General features: G+C 42.1%; 1 protein-coding gene and 1 pseudogene across 1 annotated transcript in view; one reads left to right on the forward strand and one right to left on the reverse strand.

Annotated features, from left to right (window-relative positions):
* LOC122749397 (alkaline phosphatase, tissue-nonspecific isozyme-like) overlaps positions 1-24,011 on the reverse strand; it is a 102,528-nt gene that overhangs the window by 66,777 nt on the left and 11,740 nt on the right. The window lies entirely within an intron of this gene.
* LOC122749398 lies at positions 16,500-17,593 on the forward strand (annotated as a pseudogene).

A 24,011-nucleotide genomic window follows, 5' to 3' on the forward strand; every position in this document is an offset into this window, starting at 1 on the left:
ACCCCAACTATAATCCCCCAATAATAGTCCCATTCTTCACTAGTCCCCATCTCCAAGATGGGCCCAATCACCAGCTCCAACCCAAGAGCTCCTGGCTCTCACAGACCCCCAGTGCTGAAGCTCCTCCTACCTCCGAGGCATTCCCTCCAGAGTTCACAAAGCTTGTCACCAAGCTTTAGCTGCCTATTAAAGGAAGTTATTTTTAAAATGCATTGGAGAGCCCTCCCTATAAAACCCCATTGTCCAGGAGAACAATATTCCCATTTTGTCCTGCTAGGAGCTCAGAGCATGGCCAAGGCCCGTTCTCCTTGCTTCAACCCTGGGAGGGAAGCGTGTTTCTGCCTATCTCCCAGCTCTGGGGAGGGAGCCAGGCAACGGGGTGGAGGTCAAGGACCGTAGGAAGTGGAATCTAACTGTTCCTAGGGAGTTATCAGTCTGACGCTGCTTTCCAGTGGGGAAAGAACACAAAACAAGAAAGGAAGGGGGGTCATGTGGAAGGAACCCCAGCCATGGTTTCACCAGCCAGAGTCGAGTCTGGCTGCCACTCCTCCTCACCCAGAGAGAGGCCTTGGCCACCCAGGGGGTTGATTAGGGTTAGGCTCAAAAGATCTTCTTAACTATTCATAACTCTCTCCTAGTGAAGAAATGCCAAGCAAGAAGGAAGGAGACAGCTAGGACACACACAACCCCCAGCTAGGAGTATGTTCTTCTTTATATCCTACTGAAATGAATAAATAAGAATAAAAACTACTGTTTACAGAGCAGGTTAAAGCTTGCCAAAGACTTCGGAGATGTTTTATGTTTTAGACTCTTTTAAAAGTAACTTGTCTAACTTAACACTTACTAGCTGTGTGACCCTGGGCAAGTCACTTAACCCCAATTTCCTTACCAAAAAAAGAAAAAAAAAGTAACTTGTCTAGGGGCAGCTAGGTGGCTCAATGGATAGAGCACGGGCCCCGGATTCAGGAGGACCTGAGTTCAAATTTGACCTCAGACACTTGACATTTACTAGCTGTGTGATCCTGGGCAAGTCACTTAATTCTCACTGACCCACAAAAAAACCCAAAAAACAAAACCCAAAAAAAGAGTAACGTGTTCATCTTCTGCATGACACCTTCCCTGATCATTACCAAAAGCAATACCCAAATCGCCTGGTATTTATTTCATTTATACTTTTGTGTGGGAATTAGGGTTTGTTTGGGGTTTTTTAAACCTTTGTATCCTCTGTGCTTAGCTGGCACATAGTAAGTGGTTAATAAATACTTATTGATTAATAGATACTTAATGATTAATTAATCGAGCCACTGGGTTAGCAAGAATAATTTGTTCAAGCTGGAAGTTATCAAATGATACTTCCTTCCCCAGTCAGCTGGATCCCATTCCCAGCATGGCCCCGCCTCTATCTCCAGTCTAGAATTCTGGGGTTTTCCTATCCCTCAAACCCCCTCTTCCCTCCCCATTCAACTGAATTTAAAAGTTGACTTTGAAGGATCAGCCTGTGAAACTTGCCCTAGGAATCAAGATTCCTAGCTCTAGCTCTATCCTCTCTGCCACATCAGGGATAAAGCAAGATTTGCTGACAGTGAGTCAATTGTCAGACCCTTCCCCATAGGAAGCAAGAACCACTCCTTACAAAAGGATCCAGATTCCTACTAACCTAGCTGCCCCAGGACCTAGGGGACTCTAGCCAGAAGGGCAGTCAGCCAAAACCCCCCTCCCCCACTCCTCTACACCCGCTCAATTCACCAGGAAGTGAGAACAAAGGAAATGGGAGGGGGAGAGAAGAATTGGGAGAATGCCAGCGCTATGGTTCCTGGTTCCTAGAGAATTCTGAATTTTTGGATTCCCATTGGCCCCTTGATTCTTCCATCAAGGCAGGGCCAAGAGTCTGACTGGGAAGAAGGAAGGAGGAAAAAAAAAAGACCTAAAGAGGGGAATTAATTGGCCAAGTATCAAATCTGTATGAAGTGAGAAGGTCAAGACTCAACTTGGGTCCTCTGACTCCAAAGTGAATCCTCTTTTCACTGTTAACACTCAGGCTTAACAAAAGTCCACAGAGATAAAGTGACTCCTAAGCTCTGACCTAGGAGATATGCTCAAATCTGTGGCTTCAACTCATTTCCCAGGCCACAGAAATGCTGGTTCTAGGACTTCCCTGACACATCAAGCAACTTCTAGGAGTTAGGGGGAAAATAATAAAATTCATCTGGAGGAACAAAAGATCAAGAATCTCAAGGGAAATCAAGAAAAAAAATGGGATGAAAGGGGCCTAGCAATACTGCATCTCCAACTATAGCACAAAGCAGTAATCATCAAAATGACTTATGGTTTAAAAGACACAGAGAGAGAGAATCAGAGTAGGTAATTTGACAAAAAAGGAAAATGTTGGATGTTGGAGGGGATGTGGGAAAATCGGAACACTAATGCATTGTTGGTGGAGTTGTGAATTGATCCAACCATTCTGGAGAGCAATTTATAGCCCAAAGGGCTATAAAACAGTGCATACCCTTTGATCCACCAATACCACTGCTAGGTCTATATCCCAAAGACATCCAAAAAAAAAAAGGAAAAAGAACTTATTTGTACAAAAATATTTATAGCAGTTCTTTCTGTGGTGGCTAAGGATTACAAATCAAAGGGAAGCCCATCAATTGGGGAATGGCTAAACAAGCTGTGGTATATGATTGGGTATTTTTTGTTTGGTTGGTTTTTAGTGAGGCAATTGGGGTTAAGTGACTTGCCCAGGGTCACACAGCTAATAAATGTTAAGTGTCTGAGGCTGGATTTGAACTCAGATACTCCTGACTCCAGGGCCCGTGCTCTATCCACTGCGCCACCTAGCTTCCCCTGTGGTATACGATTGCAATGGAATATTGTTGTGATTATAAGAGATAATAACCAGGATGAATTCAGAAAAACCTGGACTTATATGAACTGATGCATATTAAGTAAACAGAACCAGGAAAATGTTGTACACAGTAACAGCAATATTTTTTCAATTATATATATAATGACCAAGACAGTCCCAAAGGACTATTGATGAAGTATACTATCCACCTGCAGAGAAAGAACTAATATTGATTGAATACAGACTGACACATGCTATTTCTCACTCTTTCATTTTTTTTCCCTTTCATTTGAGTTGCTTACCATCTCAGGGAAGGAGGAGGGGAGGGTTAGAATTCAGAACTCAAAACTTTAAATTAAAATGTTTTTTTTTTAAGTAGAGGGAGAGAAAAAGGAGAGAGAGAGAAAGGGAGAGAGAGAGAGAGAGAGAGAGAAGGAGTGAGGGAAGGTGAAAGAAAGAAGCACTAAACAGGGGAACACATTAGGCATAAAACATATAGAAAGCAAATAAACATAGTACCCTAGTGTTTGATAAACCCAAATCCCGTATATTGGGCTAAGGACTCATTATTCAACAAAAACTGCTTTTGGGGGGGGGCAATGAGGGTTAAGTTGACTTGCCCAGGGTCACACAGCTAGTGTGTGAGGAAATGGGGAATGGTCTCCTCTCAATAAGAATATAATAGTCACCATTCAAATTACACTCCTCCAGACCTGTTTTAGGACAAAGGTCTCAAATCTCTTCCTCCCCCTCATCACATGGTTCTAGGAGCCCCAGGTGGTCTCAATTAGGTCAGCTCCTGAGCTATGTCCATATAAGGGAGGATTGAAGAATTGTCCCTGTATCACTTCCCCCATTGGCTAAGAATCCAAAGAATAATTATGGAAATTGGGGTTGGGAATACTGTATTCTGATTAGCTAGTTTTCACCCACAGATTGTAACTCTTGAGTAATTGAGCATTCATGCTAGGGTCTAGGAGATAAAATGGGGCCTTCGAGCCTCTATTCTTTGCACCCACCAGCTGCACACTGGGTTGCTCATTCTTTCGAGAATGACAATAAATGAGCCTTTGGGGCAGCTACGTGGCCCAGTGGATAGAGCACCGGCCCTGGAGTCAGGAGTACCTGAGTTCAAATCCGGCCTCAGACACTTAACACTTACTAGCTGTGTGACCCTGGGCAAGTCACTTAACCCCAATTGCCTCACTAAAAACAAAACAAAACAAACAAAACAAACAAAACAAACAAACAAAAAAGACAATAAATGAGCCTTTGACACATCACCGCAGCTAAGTTCCAGAGAATTATTGAGCAGGAGTCGTTTTCCTCACAGATGGTAAGTGTCAAGTGTCTGAGGTCAGATTTGAACTCAGGTCCTCCTAAATCCAGGGCTGATGCACTATCCACTGTGCCACCTAGCTGCTGTGACGGGTAAAACTAAATGTGTGTGGTTACCCTACCTGTCCCCTTTTGGGGAAAGCTAACTAGAACAACAGTTTAACCATTTAGGTATTAAACATTTATTAAAATATATTAGAGGTTAACAAAGAGAGAACAAGTGTCTCTTAAAGAATAGGAAAACCTAACCTACTCTTGAGGAGAAATCAGAACTGCCAACCCCACAAGGTTCCAACCACCAACTCCCAAAACCAACTGACCAAACCAACTGACTTACACAGTGCTTCAAGCTGAGTGGTTGAGGGTGGTCACATGCTCACACAGCAGGGGGCCTCTGTAATATTAATAATATTCTCACACTGCCCCTCAACAAAAACTTCTGGGAAAACTAGAGATCAGTCTGGAATAAATTAGCTTTAGACCAACACTTCACCCAATACACCAATATAAGCTCCAAATGGATATGTGACATAAAAAGTCATATCATGATCAAATTAAGAGCTGTTATGGGAATACAGTGGGACCCCAAGAAACTTAAAGATCCCAGCCTCTAAGACCAAGGGAAAAGTAGCTCTCTCCTACCTCAGGTATGAGGTGTGGCAGGACACGACCCCAATGTGCTGATAAGCAATATCAAGGTCTTCAAGATGATATACAAGGTATGGATGGGTGCTGCACATATTACTTACTGATGCCCCATTATTCCAAAATCACCTCCCTGCATTTCCCTCCCAGTTCTTTATAATGCCCTTCCCTCCCTTTGTTTTGTAAAGATACAAAAGATAGGCCTTCTCTTACTCCAGTGGGACGGTGACCAAGGTGGTCTGTTCCTCAGCCATACTTTCCTCTCTCCTAACAAATTCTCTTTTTATTTTACAAGATTTGTGATGAGCCTCCAAGTCTTTTAGTGAAGCTACCTGCCCCCCGCCCCCGCCCACCCCCCAACAGAGGTACAAGGAATTAATTACATTTTGCATTTGCTTATAAAGAATTCACAACAGGGCAGCTAGGTGGCGCAGAAGCTAAAGCACCAACCCTGGATTCAGGAGAACCTGAGTTCAAATTAGATTCAGACACTTGACACTTACTAGCTGTGTGACCCTGGGCAAGTCATTTAACCCTCATTGCCCCGCTAAAACAAAAACAAGAATTCATGACCAAACAAGAGTTGTGGAGGAATAGATATTTTTTATTATATAAAATTTAAAGGGTTTTACACAATCAAATCCAATGAGACTAAAACTAGAAGGGGAAGTTAACTGGAAAAAAATATCTTGGCTACAAGTTTCTCTTATAAGTGTCTCATTTTAAAGATATACAATGAAATGATACAAATTTGTAAGAATAAGAGCTATCTGGGGCAGCTAGGTGACGTGGTGGATAGAGCACCAGCCTTGGATTCAGGAGGACCTGAGTTCAAATCTGGCCTCAGACCCTTGACACTTACTTACTAGCTGTATGACCCTGGGCAAGTCACTTAACCCCAATTGCTTCTCTCTCTCTCTCTCTCTCTCTCTCTCTCTCTCTCTCTCTCTCTCTCTCTCACACACACACACACACACACACACACACACACACGCAGAATAAGAGCTATCTACTAGTTGGTAAATGGTCAAAGAACATGAACAGGTAGTTCTCAAAAAAAAAAAAATCCAAGCTATCGCTTTGTTGTGTTGTCAGTCATTTCAGTAGTGTAGTGGGACCCCAAGAAATCCAAAAGATTAAACCCCCTATGATGTAGGATGGATTTAATTGATCAGATTAATTGTGAGGCATCCCAAAAGAATTACAAGACTCAGTGACTCAGTTTCATAAGTTATATTAGAATACTGTGAGGCCACAGGGAGAATACCAGAGAAAAATAGGAAAGGTATCTCAAGTAGAAAAAAAGAAAGATGGTTATTGTGAGAAAATGGGTAAATGTCTCCTCTCAATGAGGATATAACAGTGAATCATACTCCTCCTAACTTGTTTTTAGGACAAAGGTCTCAGATCCCCTCCTCCCACTCTGGCTAACAAAATCACATGGTTCAAGGAGCCCTGGTCTCAATAAGGTCTGCTCCTGAATTATGTCTATATAAGGAAGAATAAGGTCTGCTCCTGAGTTATGCCCATATAAGGAAGAGGGATGGGAATACTGTGTTCTGATTAGCTAGTTTTTGCACTTAGACTGTAACCCTTGAGTAATCAGACCAATGATGAAAAAGGGGAGGGTCCATTAGCATTAGAGACTAGGGTTTAAAACAGGGCCTGTGAGCCCCTATTCTTTGCACCCACTAGCTGCACACTAGGGTGCCCCTTTCTCATGAGAAGGAAATAAATGAGCTTTTGTCACATTGCTGCTGAGTTCCTGAGAATTATTGAGAAGAGGGTTGTTTTCCTTCACAGTTATATTTATAGTAAGAAAAAATTGATTATCTCCTCATTATATTATAGGTAAAAGCAAGTAGAAAGAAAGTTGTACCCAGGTGTGGCCCCTCCCAAATGAGTCAGCCAAATTCTAATTTTACCACATTGCCCTGACAGTAAAAACCATTAGGAAACTTTTGAGGAAAAAAGTGTACTCTCACATTAAGTGCTTCCCTGCAATTATCTGGGAAGAACCAAAAAGCAATTCAGTTTGATTGGAAAATCTAGTTGGATATTTACAGTCTTGAAAACTAATACTGGTTAATTTTTAAAGTCACTCTTAAAATAGTGTGTGTGTATGTATTAAAATTAAGAAAAACTATAAATTATGAGATTCCTACCTGTTTTTGTTAAGACTATTCATTATGTTGTTTCCTCTGAGACAAAGAGGAAAGCACCGGAAGAATTTTGGAACTAAAGGTAAATTATTATTATTAGGTTGGTAAATTATTAAATGGGAAAAGGCACAGAAAAAGACCTTCTAGACTCCCCTTAATTTGTAAACTTACTAGAAAAGAGCTTGTTATGGGTTGTGAAATTCCTAGACAAGGAACAATCTTACTGAAAATTTATATGGTTGCTTATTATATAGAAGTCATTTCTAATGACTGATCTTTACACCAGAATAAGGAAAAGAAAAACCAAGCAAAATATTAGGTGAAACCTCTTACATGGTAAACTTTTTTGCTCATTGCAACTCCATGAGAGTAGAGATTTGCTATTTAAGATGAAATATTTGGGGACTGTAAATTGATATTGTTTTGAGTTTTGAATTCAGGTATAGTTGTCTGGATCATTGAGTCAGTAATTCACCACTTGAGAGAATGCCATAAATCAATGCCACAAGAGGGAATGTGTTGCTTACAGGTGGAGGTATCAGGGAAAAAGTCGAGAGGACAATCTTGGTGTCATCTAAGGTAGGATCCTGGCTCAGCTTCCCCATTGTGTTGTTCCTGCTGAACAGGAACTGTTTCCCACCTGGCTATTCCTGAATCTATCTGGCTATTACTGCGTGACGGGTGGTCACTTGTGACTCTTACCTGAAATCAAACAGAGCTAAGGATGCTTTATCCTGGATGTTATAATCCTGTCCCTGATTTTTCTTTGATAGCCGATTTCTGTCATCAGAGCAAGTAGTTGGTAGAAGACTACTTACACAATGTAAGTTTGTAAGATCTTACTGTTGGGGCAGCTAGGTGGCACAGTAGATAGAGCACCAGCCCTGGATTCAGGAGGACCTGAGTTCAAATCCAATCTCAGACACTTGACACTTACTAGCTGTGTGACCCTGGGCAAGTCACTTAACTCCAATTGCCTCACCAAAAAAAAAAAAAAAGATCTTACTGTTTTCAGTCTAAAGGTGTGGTCACTCAATATGCCAAACAACTAGGTACATTGATACCCAGGTTTGCCATCTCCCTGCTAATGATCACCTGGTATTATGATAAGGCTAAATTAACTGAGTATCTTTTTGGTTTAGAAGAAACTAAAATGCCTCCCCATTGCAAACACATTTTGATGAGAGGGAGGATGGGAACTAGGAGGATTGATTTATGTTATAAAGATAGTTCTGTATTTCGTGTTTTCCATTTATTTTGGGTTTTTTGTTTGTTTGTTTTTAGTGAGGCAATTGGGGTTAAGTGACTTGCCCAGGGTCACACAGCTAGTAAGTGTTAAGTGTCTGAGGTCGGATTTGAACTCAGATACTCCTGACTCCAGGGCCAGTGCTCTATCCACTGCGCCACCTAGCTGCCCCATGTTTTCCGTTTAGAAAGAATGTTGACCTCAAACAATTCTCCTGGAAAGGAGATTCTGGACCTAGTTGAGTCAGGTTTCTGTTATGCACCACCAAGGGCATCAAGCTATCAACTCCATAGCACAAGGGAATCACCGGGCAGACCTTGCTGCTAGATCACTTGCCAAGTCCATTCACCTACTCTAGCCCTGGCTCCCTTTGCACCCCATTGTGCCCCAAAGTATCTCCCCTTCCTATACCAAGGAGGAGACCAAACAGGCTAAAATTCAAGGTTTTGTTATGAGGCTACAGGATGGTGGCTCCTTCCTTCTGGTTTTCCTGCTTTCCCCACCCCACAGTGGGCGTCCACAATTCCACTCCCCTGGGCAGGGAAGCTCCAACCACGTTAATAAAGCCTCCCTTTATGGTCAAGGGCATCTCTAAGACCATCCGAGATATCCTGTGCCCAAACATACTACTGAGACCCTCAAACCCTGTCCTCTTCTTAAGCCAATCCAAGAACTGGGGAATTACCAGGGGAAGATTGGCAGATAGACTTTGCTTACCGCCTTGTAAAAGATAGAGTCCTTTTAGTCTTTGTAGATGTTTACTGGGTGGGTAGAAGCCTTTCCCAGCAAAATAAGTTTCTCTTCTGCTGATAGACACCCTGGAATGAGTATTCCTCCTCCTTTGTACTTTCATTTTTTACTTTTGACCCTTCTACTCCTTGGGCCTATTCTATCCAACCTGCTTCCTCAGGGATTGAACCATCCCACCTGAGAGAAGTAACTAGGGGAAGCTAGATGGCGCAGTGGTAAAGCACCAGCCCTATATTCAGGAGTACCTGAGTTCAAAATCTGGTCTCAGATACTTGACACTTACTGCTTGTGTGACCCTGGGAAAGTCACTTAACCCTCATTGCCCTGCAAAAAAAAAAGAAGAAGAAGAAGTAACTAAGGCAGGCCCTTTTGACTGAACTCTCTTAGCTAAGCCCATATAATTTTTTGTGTGTGTGTGAGGCAATTGGGGTTAAGTGACTTGACTAGGGTCACACAGCTAGTTAGTGTCGAGTGTCTGAGGCCAGACTTGAACTCAGGACCTTCTGAATCCAGGGCCGGTGCTCTATCCACTGCGCCACCTAACTGCCCCTACCCCATATAATTTTAAATGCCACATTCCTGTGGTGGATCTGTAAAACTCCAGCACTTGGGGCGGCTAGGTGGTGCAGTAGATAAAGCACCAGCCCTGAATTCAGGAGGATCTGAGTTCAAATGTGACCTCAGACACTAGACACTTACCAGCTGTGTGACCCTGGGCAAGTCACTTAACCCTCATTGTCCTGCAAAAAACCAAAACAAAACAAAACTGCAGCACTTGCCATTCCTTTGGTGGGCTAACCATAACATGAGGCAGTCCTGACTAATCTGACCTTAGCAACTGAAAAGATTTCTAATGAAACTGCTTTCGGCCTTGAGGACCTCAAAGGGTCCCTTGATTCTTTGGCTAATGTAGTAATGGATGATAGGATAGCCTTAGACTTTTTACTTGCTGCTGAAGGTAGAGTAATATACTTTGTGCTGCATGTATATCACAGCAGACACTGAAGCCAATTGTTCTCCAGCTCTCCATCCTGGTTGCTTTCATACCTATAATTTTGATCATTGCATGCGTCTTGTTGTGTGGACTTTGTATTTGTAATACTGTCACTTCTTTAGTTGCTTCCAGGATTAGAAGCCTTCACTGAAGCCACAGCAATGCCCCTGTGACCCTTGGACTGCACCCACCAAACTTTTCATTCCCTCTCTCCTTAAAGACAGGGACATCTCTACACCCCAGCCTTGAAGAAGCTACAGAAGATAGGCCTTTGCCCCTTTCTCCCCAGAAATAAGAGAGGGGGGAAATGTAGTGGGATCCCAAGAAATCCAAAAGATTCAAACCCCCTAGGCCAAGGGGAAAACAGCTCTCTCTCATCTCAGGAATGAGGTGTAGTAGGGCATGGCCCCAATATGCTGATGAGCAATGCTAAGGCCTGCAAAATGATATGCAAGGTCTGGATAGATGCTAATACCCCGTTATCAAAGACCCCAGTCTTAGTTATCTGGCCCCAGTTTATTTTGTGTTTCTTCTTCTTCTTCTTCTTTTTTGATGAGGCGATTGGGGTTAAGTGACTTGCCCAGGGTCACACAGCTAGTAATTGTTAAGTGTCTGAGGCCAGATTTGAACTCAGGTCCTCCTGAATCCAGGGCCAGTGCTCTATCCACTGGGCCACCTAGCTGCCCCCTTCTTCTTTTTTTGTTTTTTGTGAGACAATTGGGGTTAAGTGACTTGCCTAGGGTCAGCTAGTGTCTGAGGCCGGATTTGAACTCAGGACCTTTTGAATCCAGGGCTGGTGCTCTATCCACTGTACCACTTAGCTGCCCCTGTGTTTCTTTTTGCTTTGTAATTCCCTCCCGATTTTTTGTAATGCCCTTCCTTCCCTTTTGTCTGGTAAAAATACTTACTCCAGTGGGGCAGTCACCAAAGTGATCTGTTCCCTGGTCATATTTCTCTCTCCTAATAAATTTCTTTTTATTTTACAAGATTCATGATGAGCCTCCAATTCCTTGGGTGAGCTAGCTCCACCCCATCCAGGTCACAAGTCTTCCCCAAACAAGAAGTGCTTCTTTGTGACCTGATTTGGGCTTTTCTTTGGTAAAGATACTTCTCCAGTTCATTTTCCAGATGAGGAAACTGAAGCAAAGTTTAAGTGACTTGTCCAGGGTCACACAGCTGGTAAGTGTCTGAGGCTGGATTTGAACTCAGGTCTTCTTGACTCCAGACCTGGGGCTTTATCCACTGTGCCACCTAGTTATCTATAGCTATGTGAAAAGAAACTTCAAATCTCTAATGATTATGTAAATGCAAATTAAAGCAACTCTGAGGTTCTAAACCCCACCTACCAATCAAATCGGCAAAATGGACAAAAAAAAAAAAAAGAAATTTACAAATGACAAACATTGGAGGTGCTGTGGGAAAACAGGTACATTAATTCAGAGTTGGTGGAGCTGTGAATTGGTCTAACCATTTTCAAAGCAATTTGGAAATAAGCCCCAAAAGTCACTAAACTGAACATACCCAATATCACATACACTATATCCCCAAGGAGATCAAAGGAAAAGGAAAAGGACCATTTGTACAAAAATATTTATAACAACTTGTGAGGAAATAGGTAATGGTCTTCTCTCAACAAGGATATAACAGTCACCATTCAAATTACACTCCTCCAAATCTGTTTGAGGAAAAAGGTCTCAGTACCCCCCTCTCTCCTCCAGCAAACAAGATCACATAGTTCAAGGAGTCCTGAGCTGGTCTCAATTAGGTCCTCTCCTGGGCTGTATCCATATAAGAGAAGATTGAAGAAATGTCCCTGTGTCAGCTCCCCCATTGGCTAAGAACCCAAAGAATAATTATGGAAATTAGGGTTGGGAATACTGCGTTCCGATTAGCTAGTTTTTGCTCATAGATTGTAACCCTTGAGTAATTGACCAGTGATGAAAAGGGGGAGGGCCCATTCACATTAGGGACTAGGGTTTAAAACGGGGCCTGCAAACCCCCATTCTTTGCACCCACCAGCTGCACACTGGGTGACCATTCTCATGAGAAGAACAGTAAATGAGCCTTTGACACATCACCACCGCAGAGTTCCAGAGAATTATTGAGCAGGAATTGTTTTCCTCTCACGACTCTTTTTGTGGTGCTAAGGAACTGAAAACTAAAGCCCACCAACTTCTCTATCTTTTTAGAATGAAAGGTCTTTGAATGAAGATTATCTTTCTTTTATATTTGTGTCCCCAGCACTTCATAGTTCCTGGTGCATAATAAGCACTTAATAAATTTTTTTCTTTCATTCAATTATTTGACTCTTTTGCCTTTCTTGGTTCTAGTGCAATATCCACCCTGAGCCCTGCTAAAATCCTTCCCTCCTTTCTAGTTGGTGCTCCTTCCTACATTCAGCCTTTTCCTGATTCCTCCCAACTGAATATGATCTCTCCCTTCGAATGTCTTCTATTTTTGTATTTGACTCCCTCCTAATTACCTACTGCATTCTAATTTGTATTAAATTTGTCTATCTATAGATCTCATACCCCTGCAAAATTGTGAAATTGTCAGCTCTTCAAGAATAAGTAGGACTTGTTTTATTTATCTTTCTGTTTTCTCTCACAGTACCAGGTTGTAGGATACACTTGGGTATGAGATCCTACTGCAATATCTCATAAGCCCCCAGTAGTGTGCGGCTAGACACCATGATCTGATGAGGCAACAAGGAAGAGAACAAAGAAAAAGAAATCTCCCTCTTCTTCTTCCTCTTCCTCAAGGAGTAATTTCTTTAAGGAACAGGCTTCTTTGAACTGACAGAAGAACCAGCAGCTCAGCCTTTTAAGCCCCCTGAGAGGTATAACCAATGGAATGACTCAAGCTGGTTCAATCAGAAAGAGATGATCACATTTTTATAAAGGGATCACAAGGTGTTAAAACCTTGTTTACACATTGACTCCCTAGTGAGCTGTAATTATATAAACTAAGCTGGGTTTTTAGGGTGGTGGAACTAAATTGTCTCCTATTTTTTGTATGTGCCAACTCTCTAAAAATCTATTATTTCATTGGTGTGGGGACTCTTTCTATGAAGAGAAAGAAACCACAACCCATTTAAAACTTAGTTGGTGGTCTTTGAGAGTTGATGTAGGCTAAAAATTCATCTCTCTGCAGCCAACCTGGTTTGATGAGCTTCTCTGAATTGAGCTAAGCTAGTCCTTAAACAACAAAATCCCTCACTGGGTCCTATAAGCACCTGCCAGAGCTAGGAATTTCTTCGTCACCTCAGTGCCACAGAGAGGAATTAGAGGGAATTAGTGAAAGTATAATAAGAAGGCTTGAGATTTAGAGCTGAGACAGAGTGATCATCTAGTCTAGGTATCTTCTCCTGAAGTCTGTGAGCTTTAAGAAAAAAATTCTAATAACTGTATTTTAGTAATATTGCTTTCCTTTCTAACCCTCTATGTCCTATTTTGTTCATTTGTTGTTGTTCAGTCATGTCTGACTTTTCATGACCCCGTTTGGGGTTTTCTTGGCAGAGATACTGGAAATACATTTCCTTCTCCAGCCCATTTTACAGATGAGGAAACTGAGGCAAACAGAGTGAAGTGACTTGCCTAGGGTCACTCAGCTAGTAAGTGTCTGAGACCAGACTAGAACTCAGGAAGACTCATCTTCCTGACTCCAGCCCTGGTGCTCTATCTACTGTACCACCGAGCTGAGGTAAGGAAGACTTCAATTCCTATCTAGTCTCAGATACTTACTAGCTGTGTGACCCTCGACAAGTTGTTTGACTTTGTTTTGCCTCAGTTTCCTCAAATGAGGAAAATATAAAATGAGGATAACAACAGCACTTACCTCAAATGGTTGTTGTAAGGATCAAATGAAATAATATTTGTAAAGGACCCTTAGCACAGTACCTGGCATAGGAGCCATGCTATAGAAATGCTTATTCACTTTCTTGAGTCACATTTTCCTTATTAGTAAAATAAATGTTAGAACCCTATTGAGCTCAAAATCTATGAAGCCACACAACCCAGGCTCAGAGAGATGAATCTCCTTATTGTCCAAGATCATATACTTGGACTCCTTGCAGAATCTATTATATGTTCTTAAGGAACAAATTACTCCTTGAGAACAAGGATCATTCTTTTACCTTTCTTTGTATCTCTAGCACTTAGCACTATACCTGGCATGTAGAAGGTATTCGTTGGTTGGCTGACTTCTTGTGACAAATCCAGTGACACATTACCAGTAATTTTAGTCATGAACTATTCTTCTATTCATAGATCTGAAAGGTGATGGATTCATTGCTTCTTTAATTTGCTTATGATACATACAATCTTTTATAGCTAGGTCCTGTAGCCATTTGGTATTTATCTTGGTGTGAGGTGTTGGTCTAATTTTTATTTCTTTGACATTGATGTCCAGCTTTCCTAGCAGTTTTTGTCAAATAGTGAGTCTTTCACCAGTAACAGGGTTCTTCAGGTTTTTTAAATGTGTTTGTTTACTTTGTAGTAGAGTTTGAGAACTGGTACTGATTGATCATCTTTCTTCCCACTTTTTTTCATTATTACCCAGGAGATTTTTTCCTCTTTTCTTCCTCTGTGATATGGATTTCATTATAATTTTTCTAGGCTTACAAAATATTATTTGGGGAGATTAATTGTACAGCACTGAATAAGTAAATTGATTAAGGTAGTATTGTCATTTTTTTCCCCAGGACAATGAAGGTATAATTTTTATTATATTGGCTCTACCTACCCATGGGCAATTAATGTTTCTCCAATTATTTATCTCTGTCTTTATTTTTGCAGAGTGTTTTATAGTTAGATTCATATAGGGTGCACTTACTAGCTGTATGACCCTGGGCAAGTCACTTAACCCTCATTGCCTAGCAAAAAAAAGAAAAAGAAAAGAAAAAAAGATTCAGATAGGGTGAATCTTGGTAGTTCTTGTTCAGTGGTTTTTCAGTCATGTCTGACTCATCATGGCCCCATTTGGGCTTTTCTTTGCAAAGATACTGGAATGGTTTGCCATTTCCTCTTCCAGTTCATTTTACAGATGAGGAAACTGAGGCTAATAGAGTTAAATGACATGCCCAGGGTCACACAGCTAGTAAGTGTTTGAGGCCAAATTTGCATTTGGCTCTTCCTGATTCCAGGCTCAGGGCTCTATCTACTGTGCCACCTAGGTGTCTTATGAATCTTGGTAGACACATTGCCAAATATCTAATAGCTTCTGTAGTTGTTTTGAAGGGAATTTCTCTTTCTAATCCTTCCTTCTGGCTTTGGATGGTTTTATATGTAGGAATATTGATAATTTGTGTAGATTTATCTTATATCTTGAAACATTGCTGAAGTTATTATTTCAATTAATTTTTAGTTGACTGTAGCGTTCTCTAAGTACAGCATCATATCTGCAAAAATCAATAAAATTTTGTTTTCTCTTTCCCTATGTTTAGTTCCCCAATTTCTTTATATTGCCTTATTGATATAGCTAGCACTCTAGCACTACACTAAATAGTCTTGGTGATAAGAGCATCTTTGCTTTACCCTTGATTTTATTGGAAGGGCCTTTAATTTTTCTCCATTCCATATGATGTCAACAAACATTTCTTAAGTCAGGCACTGTGCTAAGCCCTGGAAAACAAATACAAGCACAAAGAAAGACTCCCTGTCTTCAAGGAGCTTACTCTTTAATGGGGAAGACAATATATAAAAGGAAGCTGAAGAGGTTGAGGGGGAAGAGAAGGTATCCAGCCCAGAGCCATGATGGAGAAGTCTGAAGGAGTTTAGCCTAGTGCAAAAGGTTTGCTCTTGGATTTAGAGAAATGTTATTTATTATATCAAAATAAGATCCATGCATTCCTATGATTTCTAGAGATTTTGGTTTTTTGTTTGTTTTTGCAGGGCAATGAGGGTTAAGTGACTTGCCCAGGGTCACACAGCTAGTAAGTGTCAAGTGCTTGAGACCAGATTTGAGCTCAGGTCCTCCTGAATCCAGGGCCGGTGCTTTATCCACTGCTCCACCTAGCTGCCCCCGATTTCTAGAGATTTTAATAAAAATGACTATCATATTTTGCCAAAAGCCATTTCATTTATCTAGTGATATAATCAAGGTTCTTATTATTTAAATCATCTTCATTGTCATCATCATTATTATACTGAACCAACTCTGCAATCCTGGTATAAACCCTGGTTGTAGTGAATATAACCTTTCTAATATTGTCATCTACTTGCTAATATTTATTTAAAATGTTTTCACTAATGTTCATTAAGAGTACTGACATGTAGTTGGCTTTGTCTCTGCACAATGTAACTATTAAAACCATATTTGGGGCAGCTGGATGGCGCAGTGGTTAAAGCACCAGCCCTGGATTCAGGAGTACCTGAGTTCAAATCTGGCCTCAGACACTTGACACTTACTAGCTGTGTGACCCTGGGCAAGTCACTTAACCCCTATTGCCTGCAAAAAAACAAAAACAAACAAACAAACAAAACCCACCAAAACCATATTTGTGAGCGTCTGAGTAAGATGGCAGCCTCAGTGACAGGCATGGCATTGCCCTCAGGCCTGCAGGGTGGGCACTGGCTGTGGCTGCAGTTGCAGTTGTGGCTGCATCCTCAGTTCAGACTCGTGCCCTCACCCAGGTCTCTGTGCGCGCACGTGGATGATGACTCCACCACACAGCCCAAGACAGAGCCATATACAAGACTTACCTTTGCCCACACATCACAAGCAGCAGCCACAGTCACAGGGCCCCAGCTATGCCAAGAAGTAGGCCATCTGGCTGGCAGGGCAGGGCCAGGAGGACTATGAGCATCATTTATGTCTTTGGAAACAACTCTGTGGATGAGAATGGCATGAAGATTCCAGATGAGTTTGACAATGATCCTGTATTGGTTCAGCAGCTCTGGTGAACATACAAGTATTTTAAGGATTATCGACAGATAATCATTGAGCCCACCAGCCCCTGCCTCCTCCCAGACCCTCTTCGAGAGCCATATTACCAACTCCCATATACACTTGTCCTGAAGCCGACGGGCATCCTGCTGCATCCTGAGTGTTCGCTGGCCACAGGTTGGTGGTTCAAGAAGCACCCGGGCATCAAGACCCTCTTTCAGCAGCTTGCCCTGCTCTATGAGATTCACTTCTGAGACTGGCATGACAGCATTCCCTCTCATTGACAACATGGACCCCCATGGCCTTATCTACTACAGACTCTTCCGGGACGCTACACACTACATGGATGGGCACCATATCAAGGACATCTCCTGCCTGAACAGGCAGCATGGGTGGTGGTTGTAGACTGTAAGAAGGAGGCCTTCAGGCTTCAGTCTAACAATGGTGTGGCCTTTCGACCCTGGGAGGGGAACTCTGATGACTGGACCCTGCTTGACCTGTCCGCCTTCCTTAAGACCATTGCTCTGAATGGGGTGGAGGATGTCCAGAAAGTCCTGGAAAACTATGCTCTAGAGGAAGACTGGCTGGAGGCCTTCAAACATCGGCAGTCACGCATGGAGCAGGAGGAGCAGCAGCACATGGCTGACCTGGCCAAGACCACCAAACAGAGCCTTTTCTTTAGTTCTCTCACCAGACGCCTCTGGCCCCAATCCAAACAGCCCTGACCACCTCTGTCTTTGCCTCCCTGACCCTGGGCCCCCCCCCCCCCCGCCCCAGCCCCAGCCCCCGAGGACATGGTCAATCTGACAATAAAGTCCGTCCTAGAGCCAAAGAAAAACCCACCCCCAAACCAACAAACAACAATAAGAACAAAAAAAACCCACCATATTTGTACCGGAGATAGAAATTGGAGGGGTGCAGGCTACCTTATTTCTTTGGCCATATACAAATTCCTTCCACGCACTTTGCTTCCCAATCAAACTGAACTACTCAGACCCCTAAGTATGCCCTGCACCTTCTCTGCCTTTCCCCCACCCCGTTCTCAGTGTTCACAATCCTACTTCATTTGTCTGTTGAATTCCAACCCATTCTTTAAACTCCAACTCAAATGTTCCCTTCTCAAAAAGCTTCCCTGATCATCTGCATCATTAAAAACCTTCCCCTCAGAGGACACAAAGCACTTCAAATCTATTATATAATGTTGCTATTGTTCATTCTTCATTTTTGAAGAGGAGCAGTGACATCACAGGGTGATGTCTTGTCTTTAAATTGGATTTAAATAAGGTAGAGTTGCCCAGTTCTCAGCCTTACTCTCTCTCCCAAAGTCATCAAAGTCTAGTGGCAAGACAAAAGTTAAGATGATCAACAATGGTCTGGGATGGGTTTTTTGTACTATAACTGTGAGAAAATGGGTAGTTGTCTCCTCTCAATGAGGATATAACAGTCAATCATACTCCTCCTGACCTGTTTTTAGGACAAAGGTCTCAGATCCCCTCCTCTCCCTCTGGTTAACAAAATCACATGGTTCAAGGAGCCCTGGTATCAATAAGGTCCACTCTGGAGTTGTGTCCATATAAGGAAGAATAAGGTCCACTCCTGAGTTATGCCCATATAAGGAAGAGGGATGGGAATACTGTGTTCTGATTAGCTAGTTTTTGCATGTAGATTGTAACCCTTGAGTAATCAGACCAATGATGAAAAAGGGGAGGGTCCATTTGTGTTAGGGACTAGGGTTTAAAAGAGGGCCTGTGAGCCCCTATTCTTTGCACCCACTAGCTGCACACTAGGGTGCCCCTTTCTCATGAGAAGGAAATAAATGAGCTTTTGTCACATTGCTGCTGAGTTCCTGAGAATTATTGAGAAGAGGATTGTTTTGGTTAAACTATGAGTCACAGGAAGACAATGTAGAAATATTTTGATTTACTAGCCTAATTTGGGGCTAATCTGACTGGAGGACTAATCTGGAGACTTTTGACTATTTGGCTATCTGACTGCTATTAATTTAATGTGGGCCATTTATAAAGTTCCACAATACTGCTCCACTCCCCAAATTAATAAGCAAAAGATTAAGAAGCCTCTTAATTAAATAATCAAAGCAGAGTTTATTTATGAGATACTATTAAAAATGAAGAATACAGGGAAATAAAATGTACAACCTGACTGCATTGCAGTTCATCTCTTTCAGGTGCATCTCAACCTTTTTTTTTTAATATGATAAGGGCCTTAGCCACCTCTTACCTTAGGGTACTTTCACTTGCTCAGCTACTTTCACTAGCTTCGCCTGTACCCTTTCACTTTGTAAATCTCCCTGCTTCTAACTTTCCTCTCCTTACTGTTCTCTTAATCTTCGCTTTCTCCAACCTGTATCCTGTGCTGACTGCTTCTGTGCTCTCCGCTGCTTCCTGTTCAGTCTGTCTATCTGTCCCATCAGTCTGCCCTCTGCCGCCTTTGCTGCCCCTCTAATCTTGTCAGCTGGCCTCCAGTCCTCTTGTCTGCCCCTGTCTCCTCTTTGCTCCTAGTCCTTCAGCCTTCTCCTGCGTCCTTCTAGCCCCGACATCTCTTGTCTGCCACCCTTTAATCTTGTTCCCAGGTCTATATATACCTTTTCTTCTCTCCACTCAAATCTCGGGGCTTCCTGTGCCCCCACACACCAAGCTAATCTGCCAGCCAGGGCTGCGGCTGGTGGCGGGGGTGGGGGTGCGCTCAAGCCTCACGTGCCTCAGCACAGGCTACGCCAGAGCCCGGCCTGGACGAGCCCAGGATCTCTCGGATAGCTCCACTCATGTCGGAGGGAGCTGGGGGCTTTTTCCCCCAACTGTCTGACCTGGCGTCTTGTACAGCCCATGGGGCTTTTTGGCTCAGCTGAAGCAGAGGGGGAGGGGCACCAGCACCTCCCACACTGAAGAGACCCTGAGGGCCTAAGGCTTTCTAATCTCAGCCCAAAGATAGGGTCCCCAAATCAAAATAAATTTCCACAACAGGAATCATTTCTTATTTATACTGTGGACTTAGGATCACAGAACCATAGCCTTAGAATTGGAAGAGGCCTTAGAAGACATCTAGCCCAACCCCACAATTTTTTTTTAAATATATTTTTCTAATCAGCCAAGACCTACCTTCTCACCCTCTCACCCCAATGGTTTACCCCAAATGCAGAAACAAGAAATACAAACCCCTTACAAATATGTAGTCAATCAAAACAAATGTTCACATTGGCCATTCCCCTACCCCCCCCACACACACCCCAAATTGTCTGTGAGGGAAAACAATCCTCTTCTCAATAATTCTCAGGAATTCAGCAGCAATGTGACAGACTCTTTTATTTCCATCTTGTGAGAAGGAGGCACTCTAGGGTGCAAAGAAAGGGGGCTCACAGGCCCTGTTTTATTTTGTTGTTGTTTTTTTGGCAGGGCAATGGGGGTTAAGTGACTTGCCCAGGGTCACACAGCTAGTAAGTGTCAAGTGTCTGAGGCCGGATTTGTTTATTCATGTTTACCTTTTTATGTTTCTCTCCACTTCTGGATTTGAACTTCAAAGTTTCTCCGCAGCTCTGGTATTTTCATCAGGAATGTTTGCAAGTCCTCTATTTCGTTAAAGATCCCATTTTACAACCCCTTTCTCAACAGGAATGTCTCAGCCTCATTGGGTCTAGATATTTCTCTGCATCCACTTGATTATTCTGTTTTGGGGAAGCTATAAAAATGCATATCATCAAAATTTCTTTTTTTTGCTTTAGTTCCCCAATTTTGTGCCAGGGAAAGCCTCCTAGTAGTAATAAAACCTATCTATTATGCTCCCTGTATACTTCACCAACCATAGACCCCTCCCTCCCCCTTCCTCCTGACCATATTCAATCTTTCAGGGACATCTACAAGTGGGTACTTCATTGAATGCCTGCAGTATCTTAAAGACATCCTTTTTTTTTTTTTCAAATAAATGGTAATTGTTAGACATGGCTAATATGGGAATTGATTTTGCTTGACTGTATATTTGTTACTAGGATCTTTTCCCTGCAGTGATGGGGAGGAGAAAAAGTGGGAGGGAGATAAAAATGCTTATTGATTTAAAAAAAGAAAACTTAAGGGGCAGTAGGTGGTGCAGTGGATAAAGCACCAGCCCTAGATTCAGGAAGACCTGAGTTCAAATCCAGCCTCAGACACTTGACACTTACTAGCTGTGTGACCCTGGGCAAGTCACTTAACCCTCATTGCCCCACAAAACAAAACAAAACAAAAAGAAAGAAAACTTAATTAAAATAAAATGAAACAAAAACAAATGGTGAAACAGTGAAAACAGACTTGTAAGAAACAAGGCTTGGGGAGACAGATGCAGTATTCTCCCCAGGAAAATTCAGAAGTCAGGGTGGTGCAAGGACCACAATAGTCCAGACACCCCACAATTGTGCTCTCAGCAACAGAAACAGCTTCTATCCATTCTGGGTTTGTTCATTGTAACTTTCCAATAACTCAGTGAAAGGCTTTGTCTTACATCTTGACCATTTCTTTCTTGTTCAACTCGATTGTACCTTCTTCCTTGATGCCTGTCCCATAATTTTTGGATGTCACAACACGTATTTTAAAAAATATTTTTGATATCTTTTGGTTTTTACATCACCAAAATCCCTTTCGGGTATACTTTCCTCCCTCTAGTGCTTAGCACAGAGCCTGGCACAGAATAGGTACTTAATAAATGCTTATTGAATTGTACTGATTCTCTACAAGAGTGTCATCCCATGTAAGAAACTATATATATTTAAGTAATAAACATTTTTATTTATAATTTGGGGTTCTAATTTTTATCCCTTCCACTCCCTGAGGTGGTAAGCAATCAGATATGGGTTATATATGTATGATTATGTAAAAAGTGATCCTATTAGTCATTTTGCATAAGAAAACTTGAATAAAAGAAAAAAATGAGAGAAAGTGAAAAATAGACTGCTTCAGTCTGTGTTTCATCAAAATAAGTTCTTTCTCTGGGGGTGGAAAGTATGAAGAAATTATTTTTTTTGTGTGTGGGACAATGGGGGTTAAGTGACTTGCCCAGCTAGTAAGTGTCAAGTGTCTGAGGCTGGATTTGAACTCAGGTACTCCTGAATCCAGGGCCAGTGCTCTATCCACCGTGCCACCTAGCTGCCCCAGAAATGATATTTTTAACGTAATAAACGTTTTTATTTATAGTTTTGGGGTTCCAATTTTTATCCCTTCTTCCCTCTCTTCCCTCCCCTCTCTGAGGTGGTAAGCAATCAGATATAGGTTATACGTGTATGATTATGTAAAACATGACCATATTAGTCATTTTGTATAAGAAAACTTGAGTAAAAGAAAAAAATGAAAGTGAAAAATAGCCTTCTTGGGGCAGCTAGGTGGTGCAATGGATAGAGCACAGGCCCTGGATTCAGGAGGACCTGAGTTCAAATCTGATCTCAGACACTTGACACTTACTAGCTGTGTGACCCTGGGCAAGTCACTTAAGCTCAATTGCCTCAAAAAAAATAGCCTGCTTCAGTCTGTGTTCCATTAAAATCAGTTCTTTCTCTGGGGGCGGGAAGTATGAAGAAACAATATTTTTAATGTAATAAACATTTTTATTTATAGTTTTGGGGTTCCAATTTTTATCCCTCCTTCTCTCCCTCCCTCCTTCCCCTCTCTCCTCTCTGAGGTGGTAAGCAATCAGATATAGGTCATACATGTATGATTGTGTAAAACATGACCATATTAGTCATTTTGTATAAGAAAACTTGAATAAAAAGAAAAAAATGAAAATGAAAAATAGCCTGCTTCAGTCTGTGTTCCATCAATATCAGTTCTTTCTCTGGAGGTGGAAAGTCTGAAGAAACAATATTTTTAAAGAAAAGAATCATCAGTAACACTATTCTATACATAAAAAAGAGTCTAATGTGCCACATTGGTGGACTGCCCACCTCTATAAAAGCATGGGTTAGGGAGTGTCATCTCAAACCTCTCCTTTGAGCCATGCTTGTTCTTTGTAATTTTGCAACATTCCCTTTTGATTGTCTTGTGGTGTCTGGTTGTTTCTCTGACATTGTTCTGGGCATTGTGTATGTTATTTTCTTGGCCTTGCTTCCTTTACTCTACATCAGTTCCTGTAAGTCCAAAGAGGGGGAAGGAACAAGAGTACCATCAGTGCCAGCAACTGGATGACTGCAACAAAGGAAAGGTCCTGTTATCCTAAACTAAATATAATCATGAACGGTGGGAGCCTTGTCTGGTTCACTAACCAACTTACACATTGAGATGCCAGGATGGAATTTTGTGGTTTTCTTGACTGTCTTTGAAACTGGTGAATTTATCCCCCTTTCCCTTCTTCCCCTTCCCCTGCTTCATTATTGCCTGGCAACCTGACTTGCCCTTAAATATCACTTTTTATCGTGTATACTTTTATAATGAGCTTTGTCACTAACTTTGCATTGTCTTCCTTTGTATCCCCACATTTGGCACAGTGCCTGCAACATAATAAGTGCTTAATAACTCTTTGTTGACTGGCTAACTTTAATCAAGTGTTTGTCATAGAAGAACTGACCCCCACAACAATTGAGGAAGGAATTGATCGTACAGGAAGAGCAGTTTGCCTTGGCAAGGAGTAGGGCCACCTCTTCTTGTCCGACAGGGGTGAAGGAGAAGCTGGTGGCAGAAGGCATCTGAGTGGTATGAGATGAAGAGAGAAGGAGCTCATGGAGAATAGCCTCAATTGTTTTCTATAAAATATGAGGCAAGGTTCTCAGATGAGAGGATGGGGAATAGAGAACCATGGGAGGTATGAGGAGGGATGCTGAACTCCGAGGAAGGCAGAAGAGCATTTGGGAGGTACGTAGACAAGAGCTACCAAGATTTTTATTGGACGGTAGATATGGATTACATGAACCTCAAAGGAAGAGAGGTTCCTGAGTGATGGGGGTAGGGGCAATGGGGAGCAAGAGTTTATTCCAACTTCCCCACCTTGACCACTGAACTGAAAGAAATGAGTGAAGGTGCAACTAGTATTAGAAGGCATATCCAGGGAAACTGTGTCAAGGGGGGTGGGGTGGGGAGAGGTCTTGGTGATTGTTAGAAGACGCAAAGAGTAAGAGAGGAAAAAAATTAAGGTGAAGACAGGTCTATTGCCTTTGGAAGCGGCATTCCAGAG

This window comes from Dromiciops gliroides, chromosome 3 (assembly GCF_019393635.1).
Source record: "Dromiciops gliroides isolate mDroGli1 chromosome 3, mDroGli1.pri, whole genome shotgun sequence".
NCBI classification, from domain to species: domain Eukaryota; kingdom Metazoa; phylum Chordata; class Mammalia; order Microbiotheria; family Microbiotheriidae; genus Dromiciops; species Dromiciops gliroides.